The sequence below is a fragment of the Onychomys torridus genome, chromosome 7 (assembly GCF_903995425.1).
Source record: "Onychomys torridus chromosome 7, mOncTor1.1, whole genome shotgun sequence".
NCBI classification, from domain to species: domain Eukaryota; kingdom Metazoa; phylum Chordata; class Mammalia; order Rodentia; family Cricetidae; genus Onychomys; species Onychomys torridus.
Window position 1 is genome coordinate 4,486,924 of NC_050449.1, and position 18,309 is coordinate 4,505,232.

Genomic DNA, 18,309 nt, shown 5'->3' on the forward strand with positions numbered 1-18,309 from the left:
CCAAGGCTGGCCTCAAACTCACAGAAATCCACATGCCTGCCTCCTGAGTGCTGGGAGTAGACATGTGCCACTACTGACCAGATAAAGATGTTTTGAACACTCACTTTGAGTTAGAGATGGATGGAGGTATGCCTGCACACACACACACACACACACACACACACACACACACACACACAGAGAGAGAGAGAGAGAGAGATACTAGTATACTTGTATACACACACACTCACAGAGAGAGAGAGAGAGAGAGAGAGAGAGAGAGAGAGAGAGAGAGAGAGAGACTAGTTCAGGCAAGGATTAGTAATCTTATTTTATAAATAAATATTTTTGCTGTAGTGACTTTTATTCCAGAGTATTTTTTCTCTTTTTCTCCATCAAAAGACCTTACTATTTATTTCCACTCTAGTAGTGGGTGCTTAATATATGTTTTGTTGATTTTTTGGTGGGTGCAGCCTAGAGGATACCCTCAGGAACCATTCCTCCAGAGCCAACATCTTAGTTTTTTAGAAACAGGGTAGGTTGTTTAACCATCAAGGCTCAAGAGTCTGCCTGTCTCTGTCTCCCCAACACAGGGATTACAAGCTCTTGTCACCACCATGCACACTATTTTCCAGGGGCTTGCAGGTTGGAACTCGTGACTATGTACATACAAGGCAAGCACTTATCTAATGGAAGCGGCTCCCAAGCCCCTTAACAGGTTTGTTGTATTTTCCCCTAATTGCATGTCTAATTTTGACAGTGAAATGCTTTGTTGGTTCTTGTAAACAAAAACAGCCATGGTCCTCTGTGATAGGTTACTGTTTGAGCAAATGACAGCTGCTGGGTTGTGAGTCTCTGGGAAAAGGTGCATTTGGATGACCCTGCTGACATGAGGTGATGTAATTAACACGGGACCAGCTATGACAGAGCTCATCTGCTGAGGCATGACTCAATGAAACTCAAGCCACTGGGATCCAGGAGACAATTCTGGAATTTGCACTGGAGCCTTTCACATTTAAAAATCCTGTCACCCACCACGAGGAGAGAGAAAAACAGGCCAGCTGGCCTCAAAGCTGGTCTAAGGGTCAAATATAAAGCCCAGTGGAATTGCATCAAGCAAAGGAATCTCAGTTTCTCCAGGAATAAAAAGGAAACTGCCAGTCCACACACAAATTAGCTGGGGGCAAATGCCTGTGACCCAGCACTTGGAAGCAGGGCATCAGATGCTCAAAAAAAAAAAAAAAAAAAAAAAAATGGGCATGGGGCTGGAAGTTAACTCAATGGTTGAAGGCTGAATGCTTGCCTGGGATCCAGGAGGCCCGGTGCTCTAGTCCTTTCTGCATGGCAAATAGGACAGAAAGATGTGATGACACAGGTGGACCCATGGGGTCAGCCCCAGCACACCAAGGAGGGGGCTGACTTCAGTAGCTAGATCACATGTATGTGCAAGGAGGGGCATCAGGTCCGTGGGGAGAGTCTCCTTTCAGTGTGTGCAACTTCAACACACAAATATGTCAGCACGTCATACGTAGTTTTGGACCCCAAGTTTGAGACCACTGACTAAATCTGATACTGAGAGCTATTCCACCACTGTGGGGTTGGGATTTACCTGTCTCCTGTTTCCTTGACCTGACGTTGAAATACAAAAGATGCTATCTAAAACTATTTCCAAAAAGGAGGGGAAAAATCTCATTAATTCTCAACACCCTGGAAAGCTGGTTAGGAATATAGGAGAACTTGGTACATGGGAAGACAAAACCCTGAGGTAGAGTACTGGCTTTTGGTATGGGACACAACGTCACTTACAAAGTTCACATTCACACTATCACAAAAATGTTGGTCTCTTCCTCTTCCTCCTCCTTCTTTTGCTTTTGTTTTTGTTTTTAATATGGAATGCTTCATGAATTTGCATGTCATCCTTGTGCAGGGGCCATGCTAATCTTCTCTGTATCGGTCCAATGTTAGTGTATGTGCTGCCAAAGCGAGCACTGTTTGGTTTTTTGTTTGTTTGTTTGTTTGTGGTTTTTTTTAGCACGTGTGTGTGTGTGTGTGTGTGTGTGTGTGTGTGTGTGTGTGTGTGAAAGAGAGAGAGAGAGAGAGAGAGAGAGAGAGAGAGAGAGAGAACAAGATCAAAGAGCCCAGGTTTGCCACAAACTCACTAGACAGTCAACCGTCATCTTGAACATCTGATCCTCTGGCCTCCACCTCCAGTACAGTACAGTAGTGTATGACCACACCTGATTATGCAGTGTTGGGGATCTGACCTAGGGCTTTGCACAAGCTAGGCATGCACTCCACCAACTCAGCAAGAGCTAGCCTCTCACAAAGTTTATGAGTATTGCCATCTAGCGGCAAGGCCTTTGAACTTCAACATCAACCTATCCTTTGTATCCTCTGTGTCAGGTACCACAAACATGTAATCTCATCGCCAGTGAGATTCCACCCGACAGGGACAGAGCCCAAGTCTCACAGTGATATTCCACCCTTCACAGCTGACCTAGTTGAAGATGATTTGAACTTGAAAGGCAAAAACAAAAGTAACATCCTAGCCGGGCGATGTAACATCCCAGTACTCTCTGTGAGTTCAAGGCCAGCCTGGTCTACAGAGCTAGTCCAGGACAGGCTCCAAAGCTACAGAGAAACCCTGTCTCAAAAAACAAAAACAAAACAAAACAAAAAAAGTAACATCCTGACTGAGCCATGGTTTGTTCTCGTTTGGTTGTTCATTGAGAAAGTGTCTCACTATGCATCCCAGGATAGCCTAGGACTTGAATAATCTTCCCACGTCAACCTCCAAGTGTGGGGATTAAAAGCATGAGCCACCCCGATCAGCCTTGTTCATCATCATCTTCTTCTTCTTCTTCTTCTTCTTCTTCTTCTTCTTCTTCTTCTTCTTCTTCTTCTTCTTCTTTTTATTGATTGATTGATTGATTATGTACACAGAAGAGGGCACCAGATCTCATTACAGATGTTATGAGTCACCATGTGGGTGCCGGGAATTGAACTCAAGACCTCTGGAAGAGCAGTCAGTGCTCTTAACCTCTGAGCCATCTCTCCAGGCCCTCATCTTCTTAATAAGGTGCAAATTCTCTTCCATGGAGAACATGGACTAATTACATATTCACAAAGCAGTTCTGGAGTAAGGCATCTTGAAGGCCCCTCCCTCCCAGTGTGGTTATCTCTACTTATCTCAGCACGTTCCTCCTGGCTTCCTAACATTCTCACGAGTTTTCCTGTTGCCATTGAACACAAAGAAAAACAGAATAAATTTCAAGGGGACTATTTTAGAATTTCATTCTTCTTTTTTTAACAAAAAACAAAAACAAAGAAAAAAAACAGTCCAAACATTTTCCTTCTGAAGGTTCAATAATTGAGCCTTATGTCACCCAATGACAAAATGTACGCTTAGCATGCACAAGGCATGCATCAAACTTGGGCTTCACCCCTGACTATTCATTCTTACCACTTCCCCTCCCCCCAAAACCTACATTGAATCTACTAAAATAAATTAGCAGTAGATTTCTGAGACAAAAGGTAAAGAGATTTGTTGACATACACATGTGCATGGAAGACATATGCAATGGCTGGGAAGGAATGGGGCTTGGAGCTCCCAAGCAGTGGTGGTCACACACTGCTAGCTCCTGAGAGAGGAAAGGCGGTGTGCTCCCCTTAGGCATGGAGCTTCTCAGGTAGCATAGATTAGGATCTGTGACATCTCCAGGCATGCTGTAGATACCCTCCTCCTACACCCCTGGGAAGGCAGATGCTGGAGCTAGAGAAAGCCTGTTTGTACCTTGCCTCCACTCCTCTGAGATTCAGATCTCTCCCACAGAAGGGCAGCTTTGCAGAGCAACTCCAGGCCTTCAGCCATCTTAAAATATTCTAGAGAAGCACAGTGTGAGGTGGCTATTCTACCCCTATAGTCAGAAGTGTCTTGGTCCCACCGGGGCTGAGGTTGGAACAAAACTCTCCTACCCGAGGTCCCGCAGCAGCTCATAAAATAATCACTCAGAGGCTTATATTAATTACAGGCTGCATGGCCAATGGCTTAAGTTTCTTGCTAGCTAGCTAGCTCTATCATCTTAAATTAACCCATTTCTATTCATCTATGTTTTGCCACATGGCTGTGGCGTTACCGGTCTGCTAGCGTGTTGCTCCTTGGGCAGCAGGCTGGCGTCTCCCCCTCCTCTCCTTTCTTCTTTCTGTCTCTCTCTTGGATTTCCTGCCTGCCTCTAACCTGCCTTGGCATAGGTCAATGCAGCTTTATCTATCAACCAATCAGAGCAACACATATTCACAGCATACAGAACGACATCCCACAGCATACCCCCTCTCCTCATTCCTTTGCAATTACTTTTTGGTAGAAAATTGAGTCGGGGAGGAAGGTTGGAGAAATGTCTCAGTGGTTAAGAATACTGGCTATTCTTGCAGAGGACCCAAGTTCAGTTCCTAGTACCCACATGGCAGTTCATAGCCATCCATAACTCCAATTCCAAGGGATCCAACACTGCCTTAAGTCCTCCATGGACACATACATACATACATACATGTCCTTTTAAAAAGAGAAAAATGAAAAATATATAGTTTATGATTGGGATTAACACTCAGTGGTGAAACACTTCCTGGCTTGTATGAGGCCCTGAGTTTCATCCCCTTGGGGAGTGGGGGGAGGGACGGCATCCATATTTATGTTATAATTTGGAGAACGATTCCATTAGGAAAAGTTAGGCATATATTTCTCTAGTGCTGATTTTCACTTCAATCTAAAAATGAATTGTTCTTTGTTGAGAAAGCACTCAGAAATGGATTGCTGAACGGCGTAGCCTCATCAACAATGAATCATTCTCCAGGGGTGGTGCATATCTGTTGTCTCTGCATTCAAGAAGCAGAGGCAAGCCTACCACAGGTTTGAGGTCAACTGGTCTATGTAGCAACAGCCAGGGCTACGTGTGAGGCCCTATCTAAGAAACAAACAGAAGTGGACTGAAGAGATTTTCACCCAGTTGGCCTTAAACTACATGGAATGTCTACCTGTTACTACTTTTTAAATCTATTTTTACAATGCTAAGGAGCAAACCCAGGGCCTTGCATGTGCTAGGCAAACACACCACCACTGAATTTCCAGCTCTGGGTTTTTTGTTTTTTGTTTTTAATAGGGTCTTGTTATGTTACTCAGGCTGGTCTCAAATGCATGTATGCCTCCTGCCTCAGCCTCCCAAGTGCTGAATTACAAGCATGCACCACCACACCTGGCTTATTCCTGTTTTTGAGTTTTGTAACTGTTATGGTGTGGTTTGATTTGGTTTAGTTTTTGAGAGGGTCTTGCTATACATTCCAGGCTGACCTCAAAATCATTTGGTTCTTACTCTTTCTAAAGCAACCTCTTCTCTTTCCCTCTCCTGCCAGACCTCAGGACTCCAGTGTTCCCTTCTCACTCACATCTATTGGACCCTACCTGCAGAATAAACAGGGTCTCGTTCCAGCTATGGTGTAAATGATGCAGAACAGGGAGCTCCCCACTGCTGTAGTGAAGCTGTGGGCTTGGTATGGTAGCTCACACCTATAACCCCATCTCTGAGGCAGGAGGGTTGCTGTGAGTTTAAGTCCAGCCAGGTATGCCTGTTTTTGTTTTCATTTTATGAAGTTTTATCTGAGCTCTAAGAAGTGGCAGAGGGTTAAAGCATATCTTTCTAAAATCTCAGGTAAACTTTCACTCTAGAAATGCCAGCCCACAGGAAGTCACCTCCTTCCTATAAGAGGAAAAACAGGCTGCTGTTCCAGATGGAAGGGCCTCAGCTTGCCTGTAGTGGAATCCTGAGCTCCCAGCCAAGAGGCTCCAGCCAAGCCTGTCCTCAGTCCCAGACTGGGGCAGGTCGAGACAAACTGTGCTCTAAGAAGAGTGAAACGGGAGCAGGAAACACACATGCCTGAGACGTGTAGTGAAGGGGGCCTGACAGGTATACTTAGAGGAGCTCGTCCAGTTTCTGCAGAAACACTAGCCCAGGGCAGCCTGGAGCTCTGCCTTCCTGCCTCAGCCTCCTGAAAGCTGAGATTCCAAGTGTGTACCAACATGTCTTGGCTCGAGCTAAGATTCTAAGACCCACTACAGAAGGCAAAGAAGCCTGAATGCTTGACAAGTCTGCAGGAACCGTCTTTCTGTCAGAGCGCCATTGTATTGAGCAACAATGATTTAGAACACAGACTTTCACTCAAGACAGTGAGACCTGGGGTGTAAAATTCCTATCCAAGGACAGTGCAAGCTGTTTTAAAAATGTAACTCACCACATACTAAAAGGGAAAAGTCAATTCTGGAGAGATGGCTGCTCATGTTCAATTCCCAATCCCACCTGGAGACTCACCAGATACACACAAATACACGAAGACAAACATCCATGCACATAAAATAAAATAATAATTAAACCTTTTTAAAAACAGGGGTAACCACCCATTTTCTCCCCTTGTATTTCATTCTTGTCCACCAGGTGACACATGTGCTGAGACTCTGCTCCAGGTGTGCATGGCGTGAGCCTGTTGGGGAGCGCTGACCCAGAGACCTGACTTCCGTTAGTGGTTCTGAGTACATTACACTTTCCAGCCCTTTGAAGTCAGCAAAACTAAGCACTTGGCACACTTTAAAGCATCGTCTGTGAAGCCCTGGGCTTCGCGTTTCCCTCACATTACCTTTCACCTACTTTAAGAGAAACCACTCATTGTTTGAGAGGGAAATCCATTGTCCTCCCAAAAGTCATCTATGACGGAGCGAAATGCTGCCAGGAGGTTCACAATGAACTGATTGCCTGGGTAGTGCCTTGGTGGGAATCGTTTGTCAAGCTTCAGCATTTAGGGCTCTATGTGGGGAGTGCAAGCACATTTTTTCTTGTGTATCTACATTTTTTTCTATATTGAAATAATGGCAGAAAATGTACAACAATATAAGAAATTTGCTTGAAGATTTTTAGCAGACTTAACTTTCAGGCTTATTAGGCATTTTCCCAGAGTTTATAATGGCTTGGGCTGTCGCTCACTGGGACAGCACTATCACATTAAAGACCCAGAGCTTGGTTATCTCAGCACCATAAAATAGATAATTAATAGGTTATTTAAAATATAAAACAAAGAAGGCCTGTTAGGTGCCAATCATGGATGCCATAGGTGATATGAGTAACACAGGATTCATTTTGTTTTGTTTGAAATAGTCTTCTCAGAGATAGGGTGGCCCTAAATTCTCCATCCTGAATATATGATTCCCCTGCCTCCACCTCTCAAGTATGAGAATTACAGGCATGCACCACCATGACTGGATCAGAACTCTTTAATGGATCTTCGTAGAATATGAAGCAAAAATTTCATATCTAGTGATATGGCTAAGGTGCAAAATGTCCACCCATGTGCTTGTCTATCCCAGTGATGGTGATATTCTGTGAGGCTCTGGATCCTCTGGAGGAAGTGGATCTCCAGATCCAGGCTTTGGTGTTTATAGCTTGGTCCCACTTCCTGCTTTAATGTCTTGACCTGCCCAGGTGTGAGCAAGTGGCCTTATCTCCACAGCACAGAGCCTCTTCCAACACTGCCCTCCTTACCATGACAGCCTGTGCGGTCAGACCCTGATCCAAGCACACCCTTCCTCAGGCTCCTTGCCGGCTTCTCTGCTGCATCATGCTCACCTCGCCCTGGAGCCATGCAGAACCCTCCAAATGCTCCAGCCCCTTCCGCTGAATTTTTGCTTCTGCAAGTGCTGGTCTCCACCTGCAATGCCCCTTCTTTAGAACATCCCATGGAGTTCCTGTCACCCTTCATGAGTCAACTCAAACATTGTTCCTCTTTTATTACTTCCAGGTCTCCCAGTTAAGTCAATTCAGCAACCCTTTGTCCTGGGGACCACAGCACCCTAAACACCTATAAAGGGTACCTCACAATACTCTGTAATTATCAACTTGTGTTTTCAGTCCAAACTCTAGAGTGAGCTCTGAAGAACATGAGAGGGAACTATGGCTCTTGATGTTATTTTAAGTCAGAGTCTCTCATACCCCAGACTGGCTTTCAACTCATTGTGTAGTTGAAGATGACCCTGAACCCCTGACCTTCCTGCTTCTACCTCCCAAATGCCAGGATAATAGACCTGGGCCACTTCCAAAGCAGTCCCCATTTGGCTTTGATCAGAAATCTCTCAGGAAATTCCAAGTGAAGGAAATACTTTGTAGAAGTATATGAGTCAATATGGAAACAAAGCAGCTCTTAAGAGTGAGCTGGGGCTAGCAAGATGGCTCAGTGGTTAAGAGCACTGACTGCTCTTCCAGAGGTCCTGAGTTCAATTCCCAGCAACCACATGGTGGCTCACAACCATCTGTAATGAGATCTGGCGCCCTCTTCTGGCTTGCAAGGACACATGCAGGCAGAACACTGTATATGTACTAAATAAATTAATCTTTGGGCTGAAGAGATGGCTCAGAGGTTAAGAGCACTGACTGTTCTTCCAGAGGCCCTGAGTTCAATTCCCAGCAACCACATGGTGGCTCACAACCATCTGTAATGAGATCTGACACCCTCTTCTGGTATGCAGGCAGAACACTGTATACATAATAAATAAATCTTTAAAAAAAAAAAAAAAAAAAAGAGTGAGCTGTGGGTCGGGAAGATGGCTCAGAGGATGCTTGCTGCCAAGCCTAACAACCTGAGTACCAGCCTTGGAAGGAAAGAACTGACTTCCTCAGGTTATCCTCTGACCTCCACATGCATGCCATGACACATGCACCCCCAGACACATACGTGCACAAAAGAGAGATATGAAGTAATAAAAATAAAAATAAAAATAAAAATAAAAGCTTTAAAAAGACAAAAACCAAAACGAAACATAAAACTTGGATCACAGCAAATACTGAGCTCATAGCCATGGGAATGGAGGAAAACGTGAAGATCAGGGAAAGAATGGAGACAACAGATAAAGAGAATCAGACCAGCTACGGAAAGTATCATATGCTGGATCACATGCTGCCACATACAATCATAGATGTGCAGGTTAAGTGAAAGTAGATATGAAATTATCTGTGGAGGTGGGGGACAAAGGGAGTAATGGGGGACAGAGGGGAGTAAATAGTGAAAGGCTGGACTGGGGTCCGGGTGTGTGTTGGTAAAGTGTTTGCCTAGCATGCTGGGTTTGAGTTCCAACACCCAATAATCATAGCATGATGTCACACATCTGTAAATTCGGCCTTAGGCTGGAGGCCGGTCAATCAGATGTTTAAAGCCATCCTTGAGAAGATAGTTAAAGCTGGATTGAGGATGTGGCTCAGATAGAGCATGTGTAGCACGAAGCCTCAGTGCAGGCAGCATAAAGGAGACCAGGTGGTGCATGCTTATAATGCCAGGACTCAGGAGGTTGAGGCAGGAGGATTAGATGTTTAATGTATACTGGGCTACAGGAAAACTGTATTACAACCAAGTAGATGATAAATCACAGTGTATCTGTGGTCATGAGCCTTGCCTTTAACAGCTGAGCCACCTCTCAGCCCAACTGCAGTATTCTTAAGGCTCAAGTGGACAAGAACGTGGAAAATGGCAACCAGGCAAAACAGGTAAAAATCCGAAGGAAACATACTTCAAGGCCTTTGGGCTTAGAAGAATATTTGTCATTGCAAAATAGTTTCAGGAGGAATATAATTATATCCAGTGCTTATAGATTTTGGTTTAACCTTCAAGTCATTTATACTTAGGAGACTTTACCGCCCTGTCTGAGGATCAGTCCCACAGAAACTTCTGACCCCAAGGCTGTGTTGAGTTACAGTCTAACCTGGATGGAATCCCTCTGGCTTTGACAGAGAAGGAAATGAACAGCCCCAGAGCAGTGGCCAATGCAAGCCAGCCTACCGGCAGGAGCCAGTATGCTGCCTGCTTAGGAGGCTGAGGAAGCTGGAACACAGGACGGATATGAGCTTATTAACCTGGAGCAAAATAAAGGGCTGGACAACCTGAAATAGTATCCAGGAGTTGTGACAGACACCACCTGTGGTTTGAGAAATAAGAAAAAGCGGGAATCATGATGCAAACTTCACATTAAATCTATTTCACTGGGGAAAAGCACTTATTTGTGTTCTTTCGCCCCCTGCTTTGGGCTGAGGTAGCACAGATGTGGGAGAATCTCACAACGTTATCTCTCAGGGCATCTCACTGTCAGGAGAGCAGCACCTCCTTCAGACCAACCTGTTCAAGTTACCACTGCTTTCCAGTAGCTCACAGGCAGGGCATTCAACACAGGCTGGGCATTCAACACGCGGCCATTAGGGGGCGTTCAAGAGCCAAACCACGGAGAACGGGGTAAAGGCTTAGTAAAATCCGGATGCTAATGTGGCTGCTAAATGAGAATATGCCACCGAGGCTGAAGAGGACTGTGTTTCCTGGGAGGCCATTACCAAACGGCCACTCAGTTTACCAATGCTATAAAGAATGCCCTTGTGAGAGGCGACCAACACCGTGGTAGCAAAAAGAAGTGGAACCTCTAAGAGGTCATGATGAGACCATGGCAGCTGCCTCCCTGTGTGGGGGTCCATAGAAAAAGTTTCACACTGTTTTCAACTAGCTTGCCTTTCATATTCCCGACAAGCAAGCCGCAGCCTTGATTCTGCTCTGGAGGATCACAGAACTGAACCTGCCTTGGATTTGACCTTCTCTCTTCCACGACTGTGAGAAATCAGTGTCTGCTGTTGCAGTGACTGCATCTCAGTGATTTTGCTGCAGTAGCACAAACTAAGACAGTCTCTAGTGAGTTCAGCGATGGCTCTGCCGAGACACCATTCCAGAACAGGGATCTTCAAGAACTCTGGGGATGTTAGACTTGAAGCAACAGGGCGGGGCGGCCTGCCTATAGAGAAGCATAATGTGCTATTGTCGTAATGACTGACAAGATCAGAAGGAACCGCCAGGGACGCCCAAGCGGCCAAGTGACAGAATGCGGCCTGCCTAGGGGCAAAATACACGGACAGACAAGGATAAATTCTAGCCCTATAGTCCACAGGAATCAACGTGAATAAAAAAGGAAACTGAAGATGATCACAGTGAAAAGTCCCAAGTCCTTTCTAAATCTTGGATGAGTCGGTTTTTATTTTCTTTCCTTTAACCTGTATGGGTGTTTTTTCCCTTTAGCATGTATGTGGTATACCTGTATATCATCACATGTGTGCATGGTATCTCAGGGGGCCAAATAAGGGAGTCAGGTCCCCTGAACTGAGGACACAGAGTTGTGAACCACCATTCAAGTGCTGGCAATCAAACGCGAATCCCATACTCTTGACCACTGAGTCTACTAGCCCCTTAGTCAGTTTTCCAACTTGGAGAACACTGACTGAAATAGAGGATGAGTCCTCAAGAGGAAGGAGCTTGACTGGTGTAGTTCAGTGCAGAGTGCTTGCCTTAAAGCAACTCTAGGCCAGCCTGGGCTACATGGAATCCTGTCTCAAAGTGGGTAAGGGAAGGAAGAGGTAGCTAAAGAGACAGTTGACAAGGAAGGGGAGGGTCTAGCACACAATGGGGGTTAGCCTCCAGAGTGTGGACAAGCGAGGCAGTGGGTGCTCTTGCTGTCCAGACTGAATTTCCTCTTCTGGTGGCTTCACTCAGTGAGAAAGGAAGAAAAACAATTAGCTAAGCACTCTTTCGTCTACCCTCTGAGGAACACAGAGCTGCCCAGAGACCAAAACTTCAGATAATGGAGGAGGTAGGATGTCCCACCAGCCAGCTCGCAAATAACAACAGGGAGACTCATTAATTATGAAAGCTTGACCTTAGCTTAGGCTTGTCCTAGTAGTTCTTATAACTTAAATTAACCCATTTCTATTAATCTATGTTTTGCCTCATGGCTTTTACCTTTCTTTCATTCTGTATGTCTGACTCCCTCCATGTTTGTTGGCTTCTGAAGCGTGCCTAAATTCATTGCCTTCTCTCTCTTTCTCTCTCTCTGTCTCTCTCTGTGTCTCTCTCTCTGTCTCTGTCTCTCTCTGTGTCTCTGTCTCTCTCTGTCTCTGTCTCTCTCTGTCTCTCTCTGTCTCTGTCTCTCTCTGTCTCTCTGTCTGTCTCTCTCTGTCTCTCTCTCTGTCTCTGTCTCTCTGTCCCTCTGTCTCTCTCTGTCTCTCTGTCTCTCTCTCTGTCTCTCTCTCTGTCTCTGTCTCTCTCTGTCTCTGTCTCTCTCTGTCTCTCTGTCTGTCTCTCTCTGTCTCTCTCTCTGTCTCTGTCTCTCTGTCCCTCTGTCTCTCTCTGTCTCTCTGTCTGTCTCTTTCTCTGTCTCTGTCTCTCTCTCTTTCCCCAGAAGTCCCCCCTATACCTCCTGCCTAGCTTATTACACCAATTGCAGCAATACATTTTCACACAGTGTACAAATAGCCCACAACAGTAGAATCAGCTCAAATGGGGAATGAAGCATCTTGATAAGGTCAGTGGGATGAAGGGATGTAAAGAGGCATGGCTAGGCTCTCTCTCCATCTCCTTGCTCTTATTAATTTATTCTTTGCTGTATAGCATGTATCCACATCTGACAGTATAATATATACTTGATTATAAGGATATCCCATCCCTCACTACAATGAAAGAATATGAGTTGTTTGTATATAAACTTTGTTTTGCTCATTGGTACCCCTCCCTACTGTGTGTATATTAAGGACTGGGGATACAGCAGTATTTTCTTAGGATATGTGACACCCCAGGGTCTGTCCTTACCACCATATAAAGGAGGGAGTACAAAATACAAAATATATGTTGAAAACGTATATGTATAATATATACACACACATATATGATTAGATATAAGTAGCAAGGTAATAAAGAATCTTGGGTAACTTCAGTGTTTGGGGTTAAGAAATGGTCATTGAGGAATAGAGGCAAGACCAAGATGACTTGGTTTGTAAAGGTGTTTGCTGCCTACCCTGACAACCCAAGTTCAGTCTCCAGGACCCACATCATGGAAGGAGAGAACCAATTTCTGCAAGTTGTTCTTACACCTCATTGTGGAATGCATATACGTGTGTGCATGAACACACACACACACACACACACACACACACACACACACACTTTTTGTTTTTGTTTTGTTTTGTTTTGAGACAGGGTTTTTCTATGTAGCCCTGGTTGTCCTTACTATGTAAGACCAGGCTGTCTATGAACTCACATAGATCCACCTGCCACGGCCTGCCAGGGATTAAAGGCATGCACAACCACACAGTTTTAAATATATATTACATTTATTCACTTTATGTATGAGTGTTTTGCCTTCATTTATGTATGTATACCATATGCATGCTTGGTCCCCACAGAGGTTCTGATCCTTTGTTACAGGTAAGACAGATGGTTGTTAGATGTCATGTGGGTGTGAGAAACTGAACCTGAGTCTCTGTAAGAAGAACAAGGGCTTTTAACCATGGATCCATCCCTCCAGCCCCCCCCCCCCCACATACACACACAAATAATAATATAGTTTAAAACTTAAAAAGAAAGCTGGGCGGTGGTGGCACACGCCTTTAATCCCAGCACTCAGGAGGCAGAGGCAGGCGGATCTCTGAGTTCGAGGCCAGCCTACAAAGTGAGTTCCAGGAAAGGCGCAAAGCTACACAGAGAAACCCTATCTCAGGGGAAAAAAACCTTAAAAAGAAGAAATGGTGGTATATAAACATTATAGCAGATTCTAAAAGTATTTTAGGTACCTCAGGATTCTCTTTTTGAAAAAGAAAACAAGGGAACAGATAGGATAGGATATTAAGGTAGATTGTTGTATCTACTTGTAAACTAATTTAGCAAACCATCAGACTTAGATAATTTGCACTGGTATGGATTCTTATTGATACAAATGTGAACTATTTTTCTATTCCTCTTTAAGAAAATTTGCAAATTGTTACAAATTCAAAACTATAATTGTCGTATTGTACATATGTTCCTAATCCCATCTGAAATATTTTGTATATTGATACAAATGTATAATTATATTTGTCATACTATATGTATGTTCTACCTCTGTTTAGGATATTTTGTATATTGATACATATTAAGGATATTGTCATATTGCACTATACATTTCTACCTCTGATTAAGATATTTTTTATATTGTCACAATATTGAGGTCATTGTCCTTATACAGTACATTTGTTTACATATTGTTTACTTTAATATGAAGTCTTAGTCCTTAGGTTATTTAGGTAGATAAGACTTACAGTTTAATAGTCACCCATGCTTGTCATATCTATAGTTATGTTAGGTTTTCCAGATTTACAAAAATATTTGTCAGATGGATAGGTAATCTTTAAACACTTCATAGACCTAGAAAAAACAGCATTTAGATGTCTTGATAACTTAGAATTCTGTTGGTGTGAGACACAATTGCTCCTGGCAGCACCGATCTACTTCCAGGAGAATGTTGGGCATCAAAGACATTCCATATGGAAGTTTATCCTCTTATTGGCAAAAAATGGCCTGCTGGGCAAGGAACAGCCCCTGCCTCTGCTGCTGACAATTTGCTCACTATCCTTTCTGGACAAGCAGGACACAAGGAAAAGTGACTGCTGAATCTTGCCAAGACAGAGTAAGACAGTCTTTCAAAATTCCTGTTTCTGAAAATGGTCTGTCAGATATTCTAGGCCTGTAGCCAAAAATGGATGCCCCAAAGAAGCATTAGGTGACTGTCCAGGCTGCCAACTGTCTCTGTCAATTCTTGAAATTTTTCAGAAATTGCTTGCTTGTTTGTGCTTCCTTTTCACTCAGATAACATTACATCCTTCTCAGGTCCTTGATGGGGTTAAAGACTAGATAGTTATAGTTACAGTCCTCTTCTAGTTTAGCTAAGAACATTTTAGGTACTGAAGTTAGATTCTTCAGGATAGGACAGCTATTGGAGTCATCTCTGTAGCTTGTCATTTACCCATGGTTTGGACATTTCTAGACATTTAGTATATGTTTCTTGTTTGGTATTGTTCTTATTATTTGTATTTCTATTTTTGTTTATGTTATTACTTTTCCTCTCTCCTGGACAATACTTGATAATACTTGTGCCTATTGTATACAGTTTTGGATTAGGTTAGAACTTTCTTATTTAGACAAAAGGGGGAGATGTAGCAGATACCTGTTCCACCTATGACCTTGAGGTACCAGCCCCTGAGGTGTGGCCTCGGGGCTAACTTAAGACTGTGGGATGCGCATGGTTCACTCTCTTCTCTTCCTCATAGGCTTGGATGGTACGGACTGACTCAGGTGGCAGGAGCCTGAGACTCTGTGATGATTTGCCTTTATTCTCTTTAGTGAGTTGTTTTCTACAATTTATATCCTAATAAACTCCCTATACCCCTTAAGCAGACTCCCTTGGATTTCTTGCTATAATCTTGAAATTGGAAATAGAAGAACTCAGAACCCCCTAGTCCCAGCAACCCTGCTTCACCATCCTACTCCAGAACTGGTCCCCAGAACTCTAATCTCTTGCTGCCTATAACACACTTCTTAGATGCACTCCTTAGATGAGAGCTAAGCCTATCACTAGATAATGTGGCTAGCATGGCGACAATATTTTGTCCTCAATTACAATATTGATGCAGTAACAGTTCTCCAGGGAGGAAAGAGCTCTTAAGAGTTCCCAGAGGCCTGGAGTTTTAAATGGTGAGACATGATCTAAGTCTGCATTCTCGTACAGTAAGTAAAGCTGTTAACCTTCCTCTTGTATTCATCAGCTTAAGGCTGCTTCTGGGTGACTTTAACCTGTCTCTATGACAGATATATTATCTTCTGCTAAATAATTACCCTCAAATTGTAGCCTAGTCCAAACCATTGCTATCTACAGACGGAAATACTGGGGTGGCCTAGCTGTTTCATGCTGCCTCCCGGTCTCTCCTGAAGTTACATTCGAGACGGTATCTGGACTAGGATCGTACAAAAGCTTGCCAGTGATGGGAGGACCTGTTTCCAAGCCATCTTATTTTCATAACTGCCATGTTGGTGCTCTTTGTTAGCAAAAGACCCCAGTTCCCTAACACCTCGAACTCACCACGGAATGACTTACGTGTCCTCACAGTACAGCAACTGACCTCCCCAAAGTGAACAATGCGAGGAGGGGTGAGGCAGAAGCCACATTTCCTGTCTTGGAAAATACACATCAGTTCTGAACTAGCCTGTGGGTCACACAGGTCAGCCCCATTTAGTGTGGGAGGAAAGTAATGAAGGGCATGTATACTGGGGATGAGAATCCCTTGGAGACTGCCACCTTAGCAGGTATTATTCTGGGCTCATGTATTAAAGTAGATAACTCAACTTGGATTCTTGGTTCAAACATTTCTTGTTTTGCATTCTCAGCCTGCATCTAGTCAGCTGATACAGGAGTCTATAAAGTACCTCGCTCTAAAGCTACTCTTGTCTTCCCTTCATGTCTGTTTCAGAGTATTCCTTAAATCTAGTCAGCTCTGAGGCTTGAGAAACGAGTCAGCTGTTAGGGAGCGCTTGCTGTATTATGGAGGACCTTGTCTGATTCCCAGTCTCCACATGGTCGCATACAGACATCTGTATCTTGAGTTCCAGGGCGTCAAACATGCACACAGTGCATATATGTATACAATCTTTAAAACAATTGTTTGACTCCACGATTTACATGTATCTTTGAATCTGAATGGTATTCTGAAGTTCATATGTGATACAGATTGTATTGCAACCCCAATCTTCATATGTAGAAACTTTTGGAGGCCTTTAGTTGGAAATGTCCCCCTGGGGAGGGTGTGTGTGTGTGTGTGTGTGTGTGTGTGTGTGTGTGTGTGTGTGCCAAAATCTTGGTGCCTGATACAACAGTGCTCAGGGAGGAAACCTTCGGGAGGTGATTTGATCATGAGGACTCTAACCTTGTCAATGATGAATTCATTGTTAAATTGATTAGTTTGTGTCCTAATTGGGAGGTGATGGAGACTTTGGAAAGTGGAACCAAATTAGAGAAAGGTCACTGGGCCATGCACATATTCCTAAATAATGCCCCCAACACAATCATGCACTCACATAAAGATTTCTTTAAAAAGAAGAAAGGAAGCTGTGTGGTATCCATGAGCATAACAGAGGGCTGATTTTTGTCCAGTGTGGGGAAGTGTGAACTTGCTCAGTGTCTGTAGATGTTCATAGTGGGACTCCAGAGGGACTGGCTGGCCTTTCACTATGAAACATACTTACTCTAGCAAGACTAGCTGAGTGACTTCCAAAAGTGTGAGACAGTCGCCAACTTCTTGGTTTTCAGGTGTTTGGTTCTGAGTGCCTCTGACAGCTGGACTAAGGTTAAAAGTGATTCTGGCAGCTACCCCACCCCTCTTTGAAAACCGCAGCATGCTCAGTTAGCACGAGTGAGCTACTGAGAATTTTATCGCTTTTGACTGAATTAGTGAAATTGTCTTTTCTCCCATTCATTCCACAATAAAAGGTACTTAAAACACTATAAAGGGGGGTCAAGAAGATGGCTTAGACAATAAATTCCACAAAAGCATAAAGACATGAGTCTGGACCCCAACACCCATGAAAACGGTGGGTGCAAAGGCATGTATCTGTAGCTGTAGTGCTGGGGCGGGGGAGGTGGCTCCTGGGCCAGCTGGCCTGGTCAGTGAGCGTGCCTGAAATGGAATCACCAATCAGTAGGTTTTAATAGAAGGGAAAGCATTAGCTAATCCCGCAAACTGCTGTTTCAAAAGCAGTGTTTCAGGTGCATCACTGAAATAAGGACATGCCCAGCTCACTCACCTATCCTAACACGATGCCAAGGAGAGGCATGACTCCACTAGCTCACTTAGGGCTTCTAACCCCCAAAGCCAGCCTGCAAGCCCAGGCCTGCAGTCTCCGTCTGCCCAGTTCCGCCTGACACCTTTCAGAGAGGCCAGCCTTATGCAAGTCTGATGATACTTCCCAGGAAGGACCTCCTAGCTTCTGGGGAAAACAAGACAGGTGGAAACAAGCAAGAAGCAAGTCTACAAGAGGGTAGTTGAGTGAAGACAGCATAAAGATTTTTGTTTATGCTGAGGATTAAGATTTGCTTTTGGATTAAACCTCATACATTTATAAAGGAGGTGTTAAAACCTAACTCAGTACTCAATGTGGGGGAAAAAACTAACCATCCATTAGTATCTGAGGATTTAGAATTACATAGTCTCACCTCAATTTTTTCCATTTGTGTTTGAGATACCAGCAGAAGAATGTGACCTTTACACGGTAGTGTTTTATTTGGTATGGGGAATAATACTTTACTTTAAAAATGCTAGACCCTAGGCTATGGTTTGTAGACCAGGACTCTCTAGCCGCTCTTAGTAGCTGGATCAGGCCTTGCATATCTATTGATCTCTACTTAGGGAGATCTTC

At 44.0% G+C, this 18,309-nt stretch overlaps 1 non-coding gene across 1 annotated transcript; it reads right to left on the reverse strand.

Annotated features, from left to right (window-relative positions):
- Window positions 1–1,861: 1,861 nt before the first annotated feature.
- Window positions 1,862–1,968, reverse strand: LOC118588193. The gene has a single exon (XR_004945581.1). It is a non-coding gene; the product is annotated as a U6 spliceosomal RNA (small nuclear RNA).
- Between the last annotated feature and the right edge of the window lie 16,341 nt (window positions 1,969–18,309).